General features: G+C 40.8%; 1 protein-coding gene across 7 annotated transcripts in view; it reads left to right on the forward strand.

Annotated features, from left to right (window-relative positions):
• Positions 1-18,318, forward strand: part of LOC127813058 (uncharacterized) — a 148,334-nt gene that overhangs the window by 85,447 nt on the left and 44,569 nt on the right. The window lies entirely within an intron of this gene.

Raw genomic sequence — 18,318 nt, forward strand, 5'->3', positions numbered from 1 at the left:
TATTTGGATCCATTGGGGTGTCAACTGATTTGTAATTCACCATACCAGTTTCTTCTAAGATGTCAAGTGCATACTTCCTCTGAGAAATTGAGATACCATCTCCTGATTGAGCAACTTCAATACCCAAGAAATACTGAAGTCGGCCTAGTTTCTTACAAAAGGTACACTATGGACGAGAGCGATTATTATTGCATCCTCTATTTTCTCCTATGGTTGAAGCCTGAGACACAAGGGCTGAAGATTCGGCTGGAGGAACAACATGAGAAGAAGAGGTCATACCATATGCACTTGTCATATTCAACAACCTTTTGAAAAAGTCCTTTATGGTAGGGCTAGTGGAGCTGGTCAAGATTTGATGCTTGATGGCGTCAAACTCTGGTTTCTGATCGGAGAGAGCAATAATCATAAAAAACTTCTCTCGTTGAGCAATCTGTTCGGTGCGGGTCTTAGTGAGAGGAAGAAAAGCATCAAATTATTGCATGAGAGCCCGAACCTGCCCCAGATAAGATTCCATGGATGACTCTTGCTTGAGATTTTTGATATTAGAAACCACAGTGTACAAACGTTGGATGTCGTTTGTATAACACTCTTCAGCTTCCTTCTACACATCAACACAATTTTCAAAGGGGCGAAAGAGTTGCATGATGGAAGGATCAATAGACTGCCATAGGAGGCTACATAACTGGGCATCAACTTGTTCCCATCTAGCCCGATTTGCTTCTGGCACACTTTTAGCATTTGTGGTAAGATGATCTGCTTGCCCTTGCCCTTTGAACTACATTTTGACAGAGGCTGCCCATGAGAGATAATTGGCCAACCCTATCAACTTGACAGTGGTAATATTGGCTATCCCAAGATTGGAGACAGTAAAGGATTGAGAGGCTGCATGGGCAACAGGTATCGAAGCGGGAATAACACCGGTAGAAACGACGTCACTGAAATCAGACATGGCGAGGGTTTTGACACTGGAAGTGGCTTGAGGAGTCGCCGGCGATCAGATCTGGAGAAGTCGGAAAAAAGTGGCTGGCGGACACGCTGTCACGCGCCGGCGCGTGGAGATGGAAGCAACAATCTGCGACGGCCTGTGGGGGCGCGTGGGTGGTCTGGCGACGGCGAGTCTTCGGCGGTCGACCGATCTAGGGGCGGCGAACTTGATGGTGATGGCGGTGTTAGCCAATGGTGGCCGGACAGTGGGGTTTTGGTATTGGGTAGTGATGGTAGGGTTTGATGGCTAGGGTTTCTAAATGCTGGAAAAAAAATACACAGCGTGGCTAGGGTTTTTTTTTCTTCACTGGTGGCTCTGATATCATGTGAGAAGTTAGAGGTAGAACTCCAACCTGAAAAGCTAGCTTAACAAGTGGAGGGATTCTCCTCCTTATATATAGCCCAGGTCTCCCTTGTGGAGGCGATGTGGGATTCTCAACACTCCCCCCCATGCCGAAGCTTCTCTAGTAACTGATTCATGCCCAGGTGATCGAACAGGGTACTGGTCCATGACCACGACAGCTAAGGGTTAGCTCTGATACTATGCGAGAAAATAATTATGAGAAAAAACCTAAGAGACTAGTCTCTCTTACCTTGTTATTTATAATAAGTATATTGGGCTTTAAACCTATGGGCTTAATCTAATTACAAAAATAAAACACACATATAATAACTATAATATATACTAATAATTTTAACACCTTCTTTGCTCTACTTCCAAGGATCGAGGTAAAAGAATTCATGTTCTATTGGGTGGTACACATTATGTTTAAACCAGAAACTCATGGACAGGCTAGTGATGTCACTAAACTCTTTAGGATAGGCGCTGGTACAGGGAGTACTTTGCACTGTGTGTATTCTGTCTTGTCTTATTTCATTGTCATTATGATAGCTTATCTGCATCTTGCAATTGCTGTGGTCTTCATGTTCTACTATTTGTGAGGCATGCAACTCTGTTTGAGGTTATTGGATCCAAATGGTACCGTTTTGCTATATTTCCTATATTACCTATGAAGTTGACTAGCTTTTCAGTTCACACTTTTGTTTAGGAGTTATTACACAAAAATATCATTTATTGTCATGGTAAGGAACATAGTTGTTTAATCGAGATTCGAATTGAGAATCGAAATTCTTATTTTATGAATTGAGAATCGAATCGAATCGTAAGATTTGGTATACATTCTCAATTTTAACTATAAAATAATATATATCCAGGGAGGCTTACGACTCTGTCAACTAGGCTTTCCTCAAGGAGGTTCTTCAAGGCTTGGGTTTCCCTTTAAGGTTCTGCCAGTGGGTTATGGAATGTGTCTCTACTCCATATTCTCTGGTGCTGAATGGCAGCTTATGTGGCTTCATCAAAGGCAAGAAAGGCCTTAGACAAGGGGACCCACTATCTCCATTCCATTTTGTTCTATGCCTGAAATACTTATCTAGATCCTTGAAGGTGGCCATGGATAACTCAAAGTTCGATTACCATCCAAGGTGTGGTAAGTTAAAGATTACCCATTTAACTTTTGCTAATGACCTCATGCTAATGGCTCGAGGGGATGCTACTTCAATAAAAATTATTATGCACTGCCTAGACAGATTTGGGTCCAAGTCAGGGCTTTGTGTTAATGCGTTGAAGTCTAGCTTCTATTCAGGGCAAGAGCTTATGGAAATCCAAGATATAGTGAACTTCCCTTGGGGTTCATTTCCTTTCTTGTATCTGGGTATTCCCCTAGCTGCTGCCAAGTTGAAAGTTAATCACTATGCCTCTCTTATAGATAAGATTTCTGCTTATATCAATGCTTGGTCTAGTTCTGCCCTGTCTTATGCAGGTAGAGCTGAATTGATTTGGGCGGTCCTTCAGGGAGTTGAGTGTTTCTGGTTTTCCATTCTCCCTATTCCTGCAGCTGTGATCGAGAGAATCACTAAGCTTTGCAGGTCCTTCTGAAAAGGTTTTAGGAAAACCCTAGGGCTAAATACAAACAAATCAGAGAGAGAGTTTGGAGGAACAACTAGTTTCGTATTTCATCAACTGAAAAACATAAACCAAAATGAAGTGCATTGTTGTATATATATAACAACAAGCCTCTTACACCTCCTTAACAGCTTACACGACTTAATGAGTTAAACATAACCAATACAGCAGCGAAATAAATCAAATGGAAATAAGTGCTGATGCTAATACACTAACTGCTGCTAATACAACATGCTTTCACATTCCCCTTCAATTAGAACTCCCTTTCCCTTCTAGTTGCTGATCATTTATAGAGACACATGAAATCCTGTGAGCTGGAGTAAACCTTAAGCCAAGCTTGTTGCATAAAAACTGAAACCGACTCTTTGATAATCCTTTTGTGAGAATGTCAGCAACTTGATATTCTGTGGGCACATATTTGATTTCAATATCTCCATTTTCAATCTTTTCAGCCATGCTCTTAGCAGCCAAATTATCACTCCAAACAATAGGTTTAGAAGAAATATTACATGGATATCCCAACTCTATGAATAAAGATTTTAACCATAGAAGCTCAGTTACACCTTGAGCTATAACCCTATATTCAGCTTCTCCAACTAATCTTGCGACCACAGTTTGTTTTCTTGAGCTCCAAACAATCAGATTAGGCCCAAGATAGACACAAAGCCTACTAGTTGATCTCCTTGTGACCTTGCAGCCTGCATGATCAACATCTGTATACACTGAAATTGCCAAATTTCTTGGAGATGGAGAGAAGAATAGACCATAACCTACTATCCCTTTTAAGTATCTGAGTAATCTCTTGCAAGCAGTCCAATGCTGCAGCTTAGGAGCAGTTAAAAACTGACTTAAACGATTTACAACAAAGGCTATGTCTGGACGTGTATAGGTTAGATATTGAAGAGATCCAATGCGAGTTCGATATAACAAGGGATTAGAAAACACTTCACCGTCATTAGTAAGACAAAATCCAGATGATGTAGGAGTTGCACAGGGTTTACAATCAGTCATATTATCTTTCTTCAACAAATCCAGAGTATATTTAGATTGAGTCAAATAAAGCCCACTTGCATCTCTAAAAGCTTCAAACCCTAGGAAATAATTAACTAATCCTAGAGTTTTCAGAGCAAAAGTACTCTCCAAATCTTGAATACACGCCTTTAGAACTGAAAAATCAAAACCAGTTATGAGAATATCATCAACATATACTAAGAGAAAGAGCACATAAGCAGCAATACGTTTAATGAATAGAGATGCATTAGATGTTGCCCTGGTAAATCCCCATTGTTGAAGAGCAGATTTTAGCTTCACATACCAAGCACGAGGGTCCTGTTTCAAACCATAAAGAGATTTACACAGTTTACATACATGAGAAGGGTACTTAGAATCCACAAATCTTTCTGGTTGGGTTATGTACACAGTCTCTTCTAAGTCATTATTTAGGAAAGTATTATTGACATCCACTTGTTGGATGTCCCAACCAAAAGTAACAGCTAGAGAAAACAGAACCCTGATTGTTGGAGCTTTCACCACAGGACTAAAAGTATCACCATAGTCTATACCGGGTGTTTGGAGAAACCCTTTAGCTACTAAGCGAGTTTTGTATTTAAGAATGGAATCATCTGATTTATATTTCACCTGAAAAACCCATTTGCTTCCAATAAGATTCATCTGATTAGAAAACGGGACAAGATCCCATGTATGATTGCGCTGCAAGGCTGAAAATTCCTCCTTCATAGCCTGCAAGCGTCGGGAATCTACCAAAGCCTCACAAACTAAATAAGGTTCTAGACTACTCACTAAGGCATGAGGAGAGGTGGACTTAGAAGTAGAACTAGGTTTAGTTTGAGGACAAGAACTAGGTTTGGTTTGAGGAGAAGAACGAATGGGCTGTTGGTCCCTTTCAATAGGCACGACATTAGGAACACTAGGGGCATTAGAATGTGAAACAACAGGTGACAAGGAAGGATTTAAGGATTGTGCTACTGTCAGAGAGGAAGAACCGGAAGGAAATGATTGAAGAAAAGAAGTAGAATATCCAGGTCCATTGGTTGAAGAAGAAGAAGTACTAGAAAAAGTAAACAATGAAGGAAAAGGAAATTCATTTGGATTAAACTGAACATGTCTTGAAATATAAACTTTCCCAGAGGGATGTAGACACTTATACTCGGCTTGAGAGTGACAATACCCTAGGAACACACCTTTTGTGGAATGAAAATCAAATTTGTGCTTGTTATAGGGTCTTAGGAAGGGAAAACAAGCACAACCAAAAGGTTGTAACAAAAGATAATTCGATGATTTGCCATACAACAGTTCAAATGGAGTGCAAAATCAAATAGAAGAAGCAGGAAGCAAATTAATCGTATGAACTGCAGTTTGGAAAGCATCTACCCAAAATTTAAGAGGCATATGAGAGTGTGTATGGTAAAAGAGTTAAACCCATTTCAGCAATGTGTTGATGCTTTGTTTCTGCTACTCTATTTTACTAGTGGGTATAAGGACATGAAAATCTTGGTCGAATTCCATGGCTTTTAAGACATGGCAAAAAGGCTTTGAACTCCCCCCCATTATCAATTTGTAAAGCTGTGAGTTTTGAATGATATTGAAGCTTAGCAAATTTATGGAAGGCAATAAAGGTAGAAAGAGTATCAAACTTAAGTTTTAAAGGGTAAACCCAAGTATACTGAGTAGAAGCATCAACAAAGATGATATAATATCTATAGCCCTCTATGGACAAACTTGAAGAAGGTCCCCATAAATCGGAGTAAACAAGTTCCAATGGTTTCACTTAGAAATTATCAAAGACAATGTCTTGATTGAATACAAAATGAATGTGTACAATATCCTCTTTTAAGGAGAGGATTATTAGCAAAGAAGGAAAGAAAAAATAGACAGCATCCTACCATCCTAATTTACATTATTGCCTTTCTATATTTACATAATATTTACATAAAACACTGATCCTAGAGATCAGCCTTAATTGAGCATAATTCCAGCATTCCCCCTCAAGCTGGTTTGTAGATATCGTCCATAGCCAGCTTGCCAATAAGTTTATCAAACTGTTTCTTGTGAAGACCCTTAGTTAGAACATCAGCAATTTGTTCGATTGTTGGAAGGTATGGCATGCATATTACTCCAACATCGATCTTCTCCTTGATAAAATGTTTGTCCACCTCTATATGTTTTGTATGGTCATGCAACATTGGATTATGAGCTATAGAGATGGCAGCCTTGTTGTCACAACAGACTTTTATAGGTACTGAATGAGAAAACTTCAGTTCTTCAAGTATTCGTTTGATCCACATTCTCTCACAAATTCCATGGGCAACAGCTCTAAACTCTGCTTCTGCACTATTTCTAGCCATTACATTTTGTTTTTTGCTTCGCTAGGTGACTAGGTTACCCCCAACAAAAGAACAGTAGCCTAAGGTAAATCTCCCATCATCAACACTTCCTGCCCAATCTGCATCAGTGTAAATCTCAACTTGCAGGTGACAATGTTTCTTGAACATTAACCCTTTACTAGGTGTCCCTTTTAGATACCTTAGGATTCTGTAGACCACCTCGAAATGCTCTAGCCCTGGTGAGTGCATAAACTGACTTGCCATACTAACTGCAAAAGCAATATCAGGTCGCATATGAGACAAGTAGATTAACCTGCCCACAAGTCTCTGATATTGTTCTCTGTCCTTTACTTCATCAGCTTTAGCAGCTTGTAGTTTCACATTAGGCTCAATGGGAGTCTCCGACATCCTGCAACCGAGCAAACCTGTTTCTCCAAGAAGATTAAGAACATATTTTCTCTGATTGACAAAAATACCTTCTTTGGATCTCGCAAACTCCGTTCCAAGAAAGTATTTTAGACTTCCCAGGTCCTTAATTTGGAACTCCTTCGCAAGTTTCTGCTTAAGGGCTGTTGACTCTGTCTCATCATCACCAGTTAAAATAATGTCATCAACATAAACAATCAAAATTGTAACTTTACCAATTTTTGAGTGTTTATAAAATATAGTGTGATCTGCCTGATTCTGAAGGAAGCCATAACTAGTAACTGCCTTTCCAAAGCGTTCAAACCATGCTCTTGGTGACTGTTTGAGACCGTACAAGGATTTCTTCAGCCTACATACTTTGTCACTCCCAAGTTTCTTTTCGAATGCCAGAGGCAAACTCATGAAGACCTCCTCTTCAAGATCACCATTAAGAAACGAATTTTTGACATCAAATTGGTGTAGAGGCCAATCTGAATTTACTGCAAGAGACAATAGGACTTTGATAGAGTTTATTTTAGCAACAAGAGCAAAGGTCACCTGGTAGTCAATTCATAAGTCTGGGTGAAGCCCTTAGCCACAAGTCTAGTTTTGTACCTATCAACACTCCCATCAGCCTTACACTTTATTGTAAACACGCATTTACACCCTACTATTTTCTTGCCTTTGGGTAAATAAACTATCTCCCAAGTGCCACTTCGCCTTAGAGCATTCATCTCCTCTATGACTGCTAATTTCCAATTCGGATCATCCAAAGCTTCCTGTATATTCCTTGGAACAAACAAGTGTGAAATCCTAGATGTGAAAGCTTTATGATTTTTTGATAGTCTATGGTAAGAGAGATATTTAGCAATAGGATGCTTAGTGCAACTTTTGACACCTTTCCTAATGGTTATAGGAACATCGAGATCAAGAATAGTAGAAGAATCAACTGGGGAACTATTGGACACAGTTGAAGGAAGTAAACTAGAAGTTGAAATGGGATTTCTTGAACTTACAGTGCCATTGCTCAGGTTTTCAAACTGGTTTTTGTGCAGAGTTGATATTCAGGTCTTTGTTCCTTTGATGAAATCTCTGCCTAGTATAAACCTGAAGCTCAAAATTTAGATGATGATGATCAGTCTGTAGTACTTCTCCCCCTGCATGAGAAACCTTTTCACCGGGCACCAAAGAACTAGAACCAGAATCTCCTAAGTGACCATTATTGGAACCATGTGGCTCTTGAGTAGGGCAAATTGCGTTTGGAAGTGGGACAGAAACATCCCAAAAATTATCTTCAACTCCATGTTTCTCCCCCTGAAAAGAATTTTGGGAAAAATAGGGTTGTTTTTCAAAAAACGAAACATCCATATTGATAAAGAATTTTTTTGTGTGAGGATCATAACACTTATAGCCTTTTTGATGTGAGGCATAACCCAAAAAAACACATTTGACAGCCCTAGGGTCAAGTTTGGAACGAAGGTGATTAGGTATATGAACATACACAGTACATCCAAAAACTTTGATAGGAAGATCCGAATGTAACTGAGTGTGGGGAAACACTTCTTTCAAGCACTCAAGAGGTGTTTTGTACTTTAATACTTTAGTGGGCATCCTGTTTATCAAATAGGATGCCGTGAAAACAGCTTCACCCCATAAATATTTCGGAATATGCATAGAAAACATTATGGCACGGGCGACTTCGAGTAAATGTTTGTTTTTACGTTTAGCAATGCCATTATGTTGAGGAGTATTCCGACAAGTAGATGTGTGGTGAATACCTTTTGTTTTCAAAAAATCCCCCAAGTGCTTGTTAAAATACTCGGTGCCATTGTCAGAGTGTAAAATACCAATTTTGGTTTGAAATTGATTTTCAATCATAGTGTAAAAATTTTTGAATAAGTATTCCACTTCAGATTTTTTTTGCATCAAATAAATCCAGCACAAACGTGTATAATCATCAATAAAGGTAACATACCATCGTTTTCCAGAAAGAATAGAAATTTTGGATGGACCTCAAACATCACTATGAATTATATAAAAAGGTTTGGAAGCATGGTAAGGTCTTGGTAAATATGTAGAACGATGATTTTTTGCCAAGATGCAATTGTCACATTGAAAAAGTGAATAATCTATTCCTTTAGACAAATTAGGAAAAAAATCTTTCAAATAGGCAAAACTAGGATGACCAAGTTTAAGATGCCATAGCATAATTGTGTTTGGAACAGGAATTGAACTAGTACTACTCATGCCCTGAGCTTGTTTTTTACCAACAGAGATATCATCAAAGTAGTAAAGACCTTCAATCATCCTAGCACGCCCAATCATCGTCCCCAAGGTCTGGTCCTGAAATTCACAATGAGAGTCAAAGAAAGTAACACGACAATTAGAATCTTTGCACAGTTTACTAATAGACAAAAGATTGTAGGCTAAGTTAGGAACATGAAGGACAAAAGTGAGATTAATATTCTCAGTCAGTTTAATAAGCCCTTTGCCTGCAATGGGGGAAAACTACTATCATCGATTTTGATTTTTTCATTGACAGAGCAAGGAGAATATGTATTAAAAAAATGAGAAGAACCAGTCATATGATCAGAGGTTCCGGAATCTATAACCCATGGAGAGAAATGAAGACAAGAAAGGGCATTAGGTTTTCTACCTGTGTGTGCCAAGGAAACACTAGAAATACTAGATGAGGAATTGGATTTTAACAGCTACAAAAGTTGATCAATTTGCTCTTTGTTGAAGGGACCGGTATCAATCCCATTGGCAGTAGGGACCCCACGATGGCTCTTTTCTCCTTGCTTTACTGCTCTTCTAATTAGTCGATTTGCCATGAAGTTTCCAGCAAGTCTCATGAGTATGGCGTGGCTTGTTGCTATGGTTACACCAGACTCGAGGTCGCTCATCACTCTTACGCTGATAATTTTCAACCTTGTAGGCAGTAATTAGGGAAGAGTTTTCAAGGGACTCACCAACGGTCTTTTTTCTTAACATGACACTCCTTCGACTTTCTTCTCTTTTAACTTTAGCAAAGACGTCACCAATAGGGGGAAGGGGAGACCGGCCAATGATCCTTCCACGCACTTCATCGAATTCAATATTGAGACTAGCAAGAAACTTGTAAATATGACTATCTTTAACCAGTTTTTTGTGGTGGTTGCAATCATCTGTAGATTTCCACTCATACGTGTTGAAGAGATCAAGATCTTGCCACAATCGCTTCAAAGAGTGAAAGTATTAGTGACAGAATCGTCTCCTTGTCGGACCTCTCCCAATTTCAAAGTCAATTCAAAAACCTGAGATTGGTTCCCCAGGTCTGAGTACATTTGATTTACATTATCCCACAACTCATTTGCAGTAGGATAGCACATATAATTGGAACTAATATCTTCATCCATGGAATTGACCAGCCATGTCATTACCATGGAGTTTTTAGCATCCCAAATGGGGTGCAATGGATCATCTACTACAAGTTCTTTCTTCTCCCCTGTGATGTAGCCAATTTTCCCTTGCTCGCGAATATACATCTACACAAATTGAGACCAGCGAAGAAAATTATCACCATTTAAACAATGGTGGTGATTTGAACCGAATGGGTCGCTGGAATTCTGTTCTGGATGGTAGCAACAGGATTTGGGATGGATTCAGATGTAACTTCTGACATAACTGAACTAGTTGGAAGCAGAAGAACAGGAGGAGAGACACAGTGAACAAAACCTAGGAGGTGGCTGCTGATGTAAGGACAACAACAACTCTAGGATGCAGCGACGACTTTGGGTTGTGGTGGCTAGTGGTCAAATGGCCACTGAAATGGCCGCGTTGGGTGTGGCGTTAGATAGCGGTCAACGGCGTGAGAACCAGCCGCGTTAACAAGCTCTGAAGAGGCCGCGACAGATGGCTATGCGTGACCACTGGCTATGGAAGACCGATGGCTATGCACGACCAGTGGCTATGGAAGACCGATGGCTATGCACAACCACTGGCTATGGAAGACCGATGGCTATGCACAACCACTGGCTATGGAAGACCGATGGCTTCGGAAACGGTCACGTTGATGGGAATTGGACCTGAGGTCGGCGGCGGCTAGGGTGGCCGATAGTAGCGACGGTTGGGAGGGCCGATGACGTCAGCTAGGGATGACCGTGTGCTGATGGGTATCGGATTTGATGGATGAAGAGACAGCGTAGGGTTTCAGAAGAAATGGAAGGTTGTGATTAAAAGGCTGCCTAGGGTTTTTCATAGTGTATGGTTGTGATTTAATCCTGCTCTGATACCAACTTAGAAATTATCAAAGACAATGTCTTGATTGAATACAAAATGAATGTGTACAATATTCTCTTTTAAGGAGAGGATTATTAACAAAGAAGGAAAGAAAAAATAGACAGCATCCTACCATCCTAATTTATATTATTGCCTTTCTATATTTACATAAAACACTGATCCTAGAGATCAGCCTTAATTGAGCATAATTCCAGCAGTTTCGTAGCTGTAATATCACAATCATTAAAAGGAAGTTGAATTTCCCAACTTTACAAGAGTCACAAAATGGAATAGAAGGCGAACAAGGAACTTGAATTTTATTCAAAATATGCCGTAAAACACGAGATGATGGATGCCCCAATTGTGCATACCATTGTTTACAAATTGAAGAATTTGTAAGAGCTACATTGATACAGGAATTTGACAACTCATGACAAAATGAGTGTTGTTAATTACATTTATTCTTGAAATATTTATTCATGTATTCAAGGAAGAATTAGGCCGAATTGAAACAGTAAACTCACTAGGATGAACGAAGTTGCTGGTTATAGCAGGAACAAATGCGGAATCCAGCTTGTATAGTCCATCCTTAAGGTGACCGTGGAGTAGCACCAGTCCAGAATCCTTGTCCTTGACTACACAAGAATTTGAATCAAACTCAGTTATGACATTGTTATCATGAGTTAACTGAGATACACTAATTAAGTTCTTCTTTATTCGAGGAACATGAAGAACATTAGGTAATGAAAGAAGGGAAGAAAACTGAGTAGTACCAACACTCGAGATAGGTAAAGACTTATTGTTACCAATAGTCATTTTGTCACCACCGTAATGAGAATGAAGAGATAGGTTGTTGAGATTTGAAGTAATGTGATTTGTGGCACCAGAATTCTCAAACCAGGAAGAATCAAAGTGAACATGTTAAGATTGATAAGTTTCTGGTGGCTGAGAAACAGTTCCATAAGGAATGCCATGAGTAGATCCTATTTCAGTCATGTAGGCTTCATTAGAGTCACGATGAGAGGCTAGGTAGGCACAAGGACCAGTTGAACCATCTCGATCAACAGACTGACCAGTGTTCCTTTGAAATTTTTTATCAAATCAGTGATGACATTTATCAACAAAATGCCCTGGTTTTCGTAAAGTTGACAGTATATCCTTTTTCCACCAAACGATCGACCTCTACCTCTACCTCCTCTAACAGCATAATTTCCTCCTCTAGTGTTATAACCTCCTCTAGAATTATTTACAGATCCATTTCCTCCTTGAGATGAATGCGAAGCCACATTTACAGACATTGAAGACATAAATGAATCAAAAACAGCAGATGACAGCGACAAATTTTGCGAAGCTAATATCTTCTCACGCATTAGAAGAAGATATTAAGTCTATCTCATCCATTTGATAGGTTATAAAACGAACAACTATTTCATAGTCATGATCCAAGCCATTTAAGATCGCTAACAACAGTACTTTATCTTGTAAAGGTTCTCCTATGGCTGCTAAAGAATGACCTATCGTCTTGAGCTTTAATATGTAGTCATTAATAGAGAGATCAAATTTCTTGATGGAATGCAACTGCTGCTTTAACTGAAAGGACTTTGCAATTGTCTGTCTAGAATATAAATTTTCTAGTTTAGACTATACCTCTACAGCAGATTCGCACTGAATTACCCGAGCTAAGACGTCTCGTTCAATGGTTGAAAACAACCAGCCAAGGAGAAGTTGATCAGATCTCAACGAATTCATATAATTCTCATTCAATCTCGTAGCCTCAGCATTGTTGCTTTCTGGATCAACTACATACTTAGGAGGAGGTGTCGATTTTTGTAATAACGGTACTAGATCAAACGCTCGAATGGTAGCCAACACTTGAGCTTTTCAGAAAATATAATTTCCTGAATCGAGCTTAATCGGAACAAAATTCAAAGCCTTCGCAATTGCACCAAAATCAGATTGCGAGGCAGTAGAAAGCAAGGAGGACAATCGAGGAGGAGGAAGAGAATAAGAGGTACTGTGAGAAGGATTGGATGCCATGACTTTCGTCTGTGCCTCTGATACCATGAAAAGATTTTAGGAAAACCCTGGGGTTAAATACAAACAAATTAGAGAGAGAGTTTGGAGGAACAACTAGCTTTGTATTTCATCAATTGAAAAACATAAACCAAAATGAAGTGCATTGTTGTATATATATAACAACAAGCCTCTTACACCACCTTAACAGCTTCCATGACTTAATGAGTTAAACATAACCAATACAGTAGCAAAATAAATCAAATGGAAATAAGTGTTGATGCTAATACACTAACTACTGCTAATACAACATGCTTTCACACCTTCCTCTAGAATGCCAAGCACTCCCCAGTGGCCTGGAAGGAAGTTTGTCTCCCAAAATCAGAAGGTGGATTGGGTTTCAAGGATATTAGAAGTTGGAATTAAGCTCTTTTGGCTAAGGCTCTTTGGAATATCCAGCAAAAGAAAGACTCCCTATGGGTTCGATGGGTGAATCGTGAATATATGAGATCTGTTTCGATTTTGGAATTGTCATCCAAGAAGGATGATTCCTCTCCGATTAAGAAAATATTGGCCATTAGGGACTCAATCCCTCTTTCTGAGGGGAGTGTCCATACTGCTAGTCAGAAGCTATCAAGCTGGGATCAAGGAGGCAACATATATAAAAGGCTTATGATTTCTTTCTGTCCAAAGGTTCCTGAAAGATTTAGGCTTTAGATGTTTGGAGCTCTTGTATTACTCCTAAGCATGCCTTTATCCTTTGGTTGAATGCTAAGTATAAGTTGCTTACCAAGGATAAGTTTTTGTTCATGGATATCGACAAAAACTGTGCTCTTTGTGGATCCTCGGCCAAGTCTACTCAACACATTTTCTTTCCATGCCCTTTGAGCTCATCTGTTTGGGGCCATATCAGAAGTTGGTTGGGAATTACTAGGGCTATGTCCACAGTTTCCAATGCCCTGAAGTGGATTAAGAAGGAAGCTCGGGGTTCTTCTTGGCTTTGTAAAGCTAAGAGAATTGCTTTAGCTTGCACTATATATAAGCTATGGATTGCTAGAAACCAAAGTATTTTTGAAGGCCTTAGGCCTCTTGAGAGCAGCATTATTAGAAGAATTAAAACACATGTATATAGAGTTATGTTTTCTCTATATCCTAATGTTTTAATTCAATTGGAATCTCGTGCTTTGGGGCAATAGTTTGGTCCCCTCTCTTTTGTATAGCCTGGGTATGCAGTGTATATTGTACATTTTTGTTAGGCCCCCGGTTCACTTGACTTATCAAAGAAGGTCCAAGGAGCAGGGGCAGGGGTGTCAATGGGCTGGCTGGCATAACAACTAGTCATGTGCGTGAGGGGGTAGAGTGGAGAAATCGCTGGGTTGTGTAACAGCCCAACAAATGCATAACAGAATTCGGTTGAGGAAGAAGGTGGGGAATATGTAGAGAGTGGAGAAGGAGGGAGGGATTGATTCGGGTGTTGAGTCTTAGGGAGAGTTAAAGGCCTGTCGAACGCCCAGTTTTTCTTCTTGTAATCAGGTTGAGTTGGTGAATTGAATAGAGTTTCTGTGGGTTTTCTTTTTTGGTTCCATCAATTTGGTATCAGAGCATTGCGATCCTAATGGTGAACTTAACGGATCGAGTTGGAGACTTAGAGATGAGATTGGACGGTGTACAATTGGGCGTGGACGCCATGAAGAGTGAATCGAACGCCATGAGAGGTGAGGTTTGGTCGGTGGAGAAGAATGTAACTGCCCTGCTGGAACAATTTGAATGGATGAGAGCCAGATGGGAGGAACAAGAGCGAGAGAGGAAGAACAAGGAGAAGTTAGGAGAACAATCACTAGGGGTAGGCGACACTGGAGATGGGTGGGAGGCGAGCTGAAGCAGAGGTTTTCGAGGGAGGCTTGCGACCATAACCTCGTGGACGCTGTCTAAAGATGCCGGTCTTCGATGGAGGGGGCCTAGATGGCTGGATTTTTAGGGCCGGGAGATACTTCTCGGAAATGGGTTGACAGATGTGGAGAAGATGGATACAACAACTGTGTGTTTGGAAGGACCTGCCCTCTCGTGGTTCCAGTGGGAAGAAAAACGACGAAAAGTGAGGACTTGGGAGGATTTCAAGCTGCTGCTGCGAAGCCGATTCTGACCCACCCAAGAAGGGTCGGTAGAAGAGCAGTTTTCAGCTCTTTGGCAGAGAGGTTCTGTTCTGGAGTATCGCCAAAGCTTTGAGATGTTGGTGTCGCCTCTGGAAAATGTGCCAGAAGCCATGCTAGAAGGGCACTTCATCAACGGACTCAGTCTGGAGATTAAGGCCGAGCTAAGGGTGTTGAGGCCAAGGAGCTTGGAGCAAATGATGGACTTGGTACAATGTTTAGAAGAGAGGAACCTTGTGCTTCGGGTAATTTTGCTGGATCAACTTCTAGTAGAGGGCAATCTGCTTCACTCTTTATTCCAAATTACCAGCGTGGGGGTCCTCCGCCCCATGCGCAACCAGCCTCTAAACCTGTTTTAGTGAACCCACCATATCCAAATCAGCCCCAAAATAGTGAGGGGGTGATTAATTAGCCTTGGAAACAGTTGAGTGAGGCTGAATGGAAGTCCAAGCGAGATAAGGGCTTATGCTTTAGGTGTGATGAGAAGTATACGATTAGCCACAAGTGTAAGAATAAAGAGTTGCAGGTGATGATGATAAATGATGAAGAGGGTAGCAGAGGAGGAACAATGGGTAGGGGAAGAAGAAGACAACCCGTGCCCCAGCCAAAAGAGGGAGGTTATAGGGGAACTAGTCCAAGGGGGGGAGGTCATTGAGCTTTCCATGAATTCTATAGTAGGGTTGACAACACCCCAAACAATGAAGATAAAAGGCGAGATAGGGAGCAGCCAATTGTGGTCCTTATTGATGGAGGAGCAACCTAGAACTTTATTTCTGTGGAGTTGGTGCAGCAGTTGGGTTTAATCAAGGAGGAAACAACAGGGTATGGTGTGATTATGGGCACTGGAGTGGTAGTTCAAGGGGTTGGAATTTGCAAGGGAGTGAAGCTTCAGCTCCAAAACTTGCAGATTGTGGAAGATTTCTTGCCCTTGGAGTTGGGAAGCTCAGATGTTATCCTGGGAATGAAGTGGCTAGCATCGGTGGGCAAGATGAATGTGGATTGGAAACCCTCACAATGAAGTTTCATGTCGGAGGCATGGCTGTAACTTTGCGGGGGGATTCTAGCTTGAGTAAGACCTTGATATCCTTAAAAGCTATGGTGAAAGCATTTAAGGAGAATGGGAAGGGATGCTGCTGGTATTGGGGACCTTGGCAGCTGAAATTGAAGAAGACCAGCGGGCAGTCCCGAAATTACTGAAAGGGGCATTGGCTGAATTTGGAAGAATATTTACTGTTGTGGAGGGGCTTCCACCTAGCAGGGAAAGAGACCATGCCATAAACCTAATTCCAGGATCCTCATCGGTGAGTGTAAGACCCTATCATTATCCTTATTTACGAAAGAATGAGATTGCGAAGTTGGTGGGTGAAATGTTAGCCGCTGGAATCATTCAACCCAGTTCTAGCTCATTTTCCAGCCCGATATTATTAGTTAAGAAGAAGGATGGGGGGTGGTGTTTTTGTGTCGATTATAGGGCCTTGAACAAGGTTACTGTCGCAAACAAATTCCCCATTCCGGTGATAGATTAGTTACTTGATGAGTTGCATGGTGCCAGGGTTTTTTCCAAACTTGACTTAAAATCTGATTACCACTAGATTAGAGTTAGGGCTGAGGATGTTCCAAAGACAGCATTCAGGACTCATGAAGGGCATTACGAGTTCCTAGTGATGCTTTTTGGGTTGATGAATGCTCCGGCCACCTTCCAAGCGTTGATGAATGAAATTTTTAGAGAGTATTTGAGGCGATTAGTGTTGGTGTTTTTCGATGACATTTTGGTGTACAACAGCAGTTTGGAACAATATGAACAACACCTATGATGTGTTTTAAGGGTGTTAGCGGACAATCAACTGGTGGCCAACAGAAAGAAATGTGTGTTTGGGCAGCTGGAAATTGAGTATTTGGGCCATGTTATTTCTTATCTGGGGGTTTCAGCTAATAGCAACAAGGTGCAAGCAATGATAGATTGGCCTACTCCAACAACGGTAAAGGAATTGAGAGGATTTCTTGGGCTCACGGGGTATTATAGATGCTTTGTGAGAGACTACGGTAAGCAGGCTCAGCCTCTAACAGAGAGATTAAAAAGAACATCTTCTTTTGGGATGTGGCTGCTGAATAGGCCTTCCAGCAACTCAAGGCTAAAATGGTATCCTTACTCGTTTTAGCCTTGCCCGACTTTGGGAAGCCCTTCATCATTGAAGCTGATGTCTCAGGGCATGGAATGGGGGTTGTTTTGATGCAAGAACAGAGGCCGATTGCTTATTTCAGCCAAGCGTCCAGTCAGTTGGGGAGGAAGAAATCAATTTATGAAAGAGAACTCATGGCCATAATGTTTGCGGTGCAAAAATGGAGGCACTACTTGTTAGGTAGAAATTTTTTTATTAGAACAAATCAAAAAGCCTCAAGTACTTGATGGAGCAGCGGGAGGTAAGTCTTGAATATTTGAAATGGATGGTAAAATTAATGGGGTACCAATTTGAGATACATTATCGGGTTGGGATGGAGAATAAGGTGGCTGATGGGCTGTCCAGGATTTGTCACACAACAGCTTTGATGATTTTAACTGTTCCTAGGGTGGTCCAATTGGAGAAGGTGGCAAGTGAGGTAAGCGCTGATGAAAGGCTGCAAAGAATTATCCAGGAGTCACAAACTAACCCCTCCCATCCTAATTTCCAGCTGGTGGACAAGCATCTTGTAATAAGGGACGACTTTACTTACCCAAGGGATCCGCACTAATTCCGTTGAAACTCCAGGAAGGGCATGATGGAAGCGTAGGAGGTTATTATGGTTCTTAAAAACTTACAAGATTGTGGTGGCGACTGTCTATTTGTCGGGTATGAAGAAGGACGTGCATCGGTATGTAAGTGAGTGTTCGACTTGTCAACAACACAAATATATCACCTTGGCACCGGGGGGGCTGTTGCAGCCACTACCAATTCCTAACCAAATTTGGGACGACATCGCCATGGACTTTATTGAAGGACTACCAAAATCAACAAGGTGGACTCAATTTTGGTCGTGGTGGATCGACTTAGCAAGTATGGACATTTTATTGGCCTTAAACATCCATTTACAGCTGGGGATGTGGTTGGAACTTTTATCAGGGAAGTGGTGAGGCTCCATGGAGTTCCTAGGTCTATTGTGTCGAATAGAGACCAAATTTTTATGAGCAAATTTTGGGAGGAGATTTTTCGGCTACAGG

This window comes from Diospyros lotus, chromosome 11 (assembly GCF_014633365.1).
Source record: "Diospyros lotus cultivar Yz01 chromosome 11, ASM1463336v1, whole genome shotgun sequence".
NCBI classification, from domain to species: Eukaryota; Viridiplantae; Streptophyta; class Magnoliopsida; order Ericales; family Ebenaceae; genus Diospyros; species Diospyros lotus.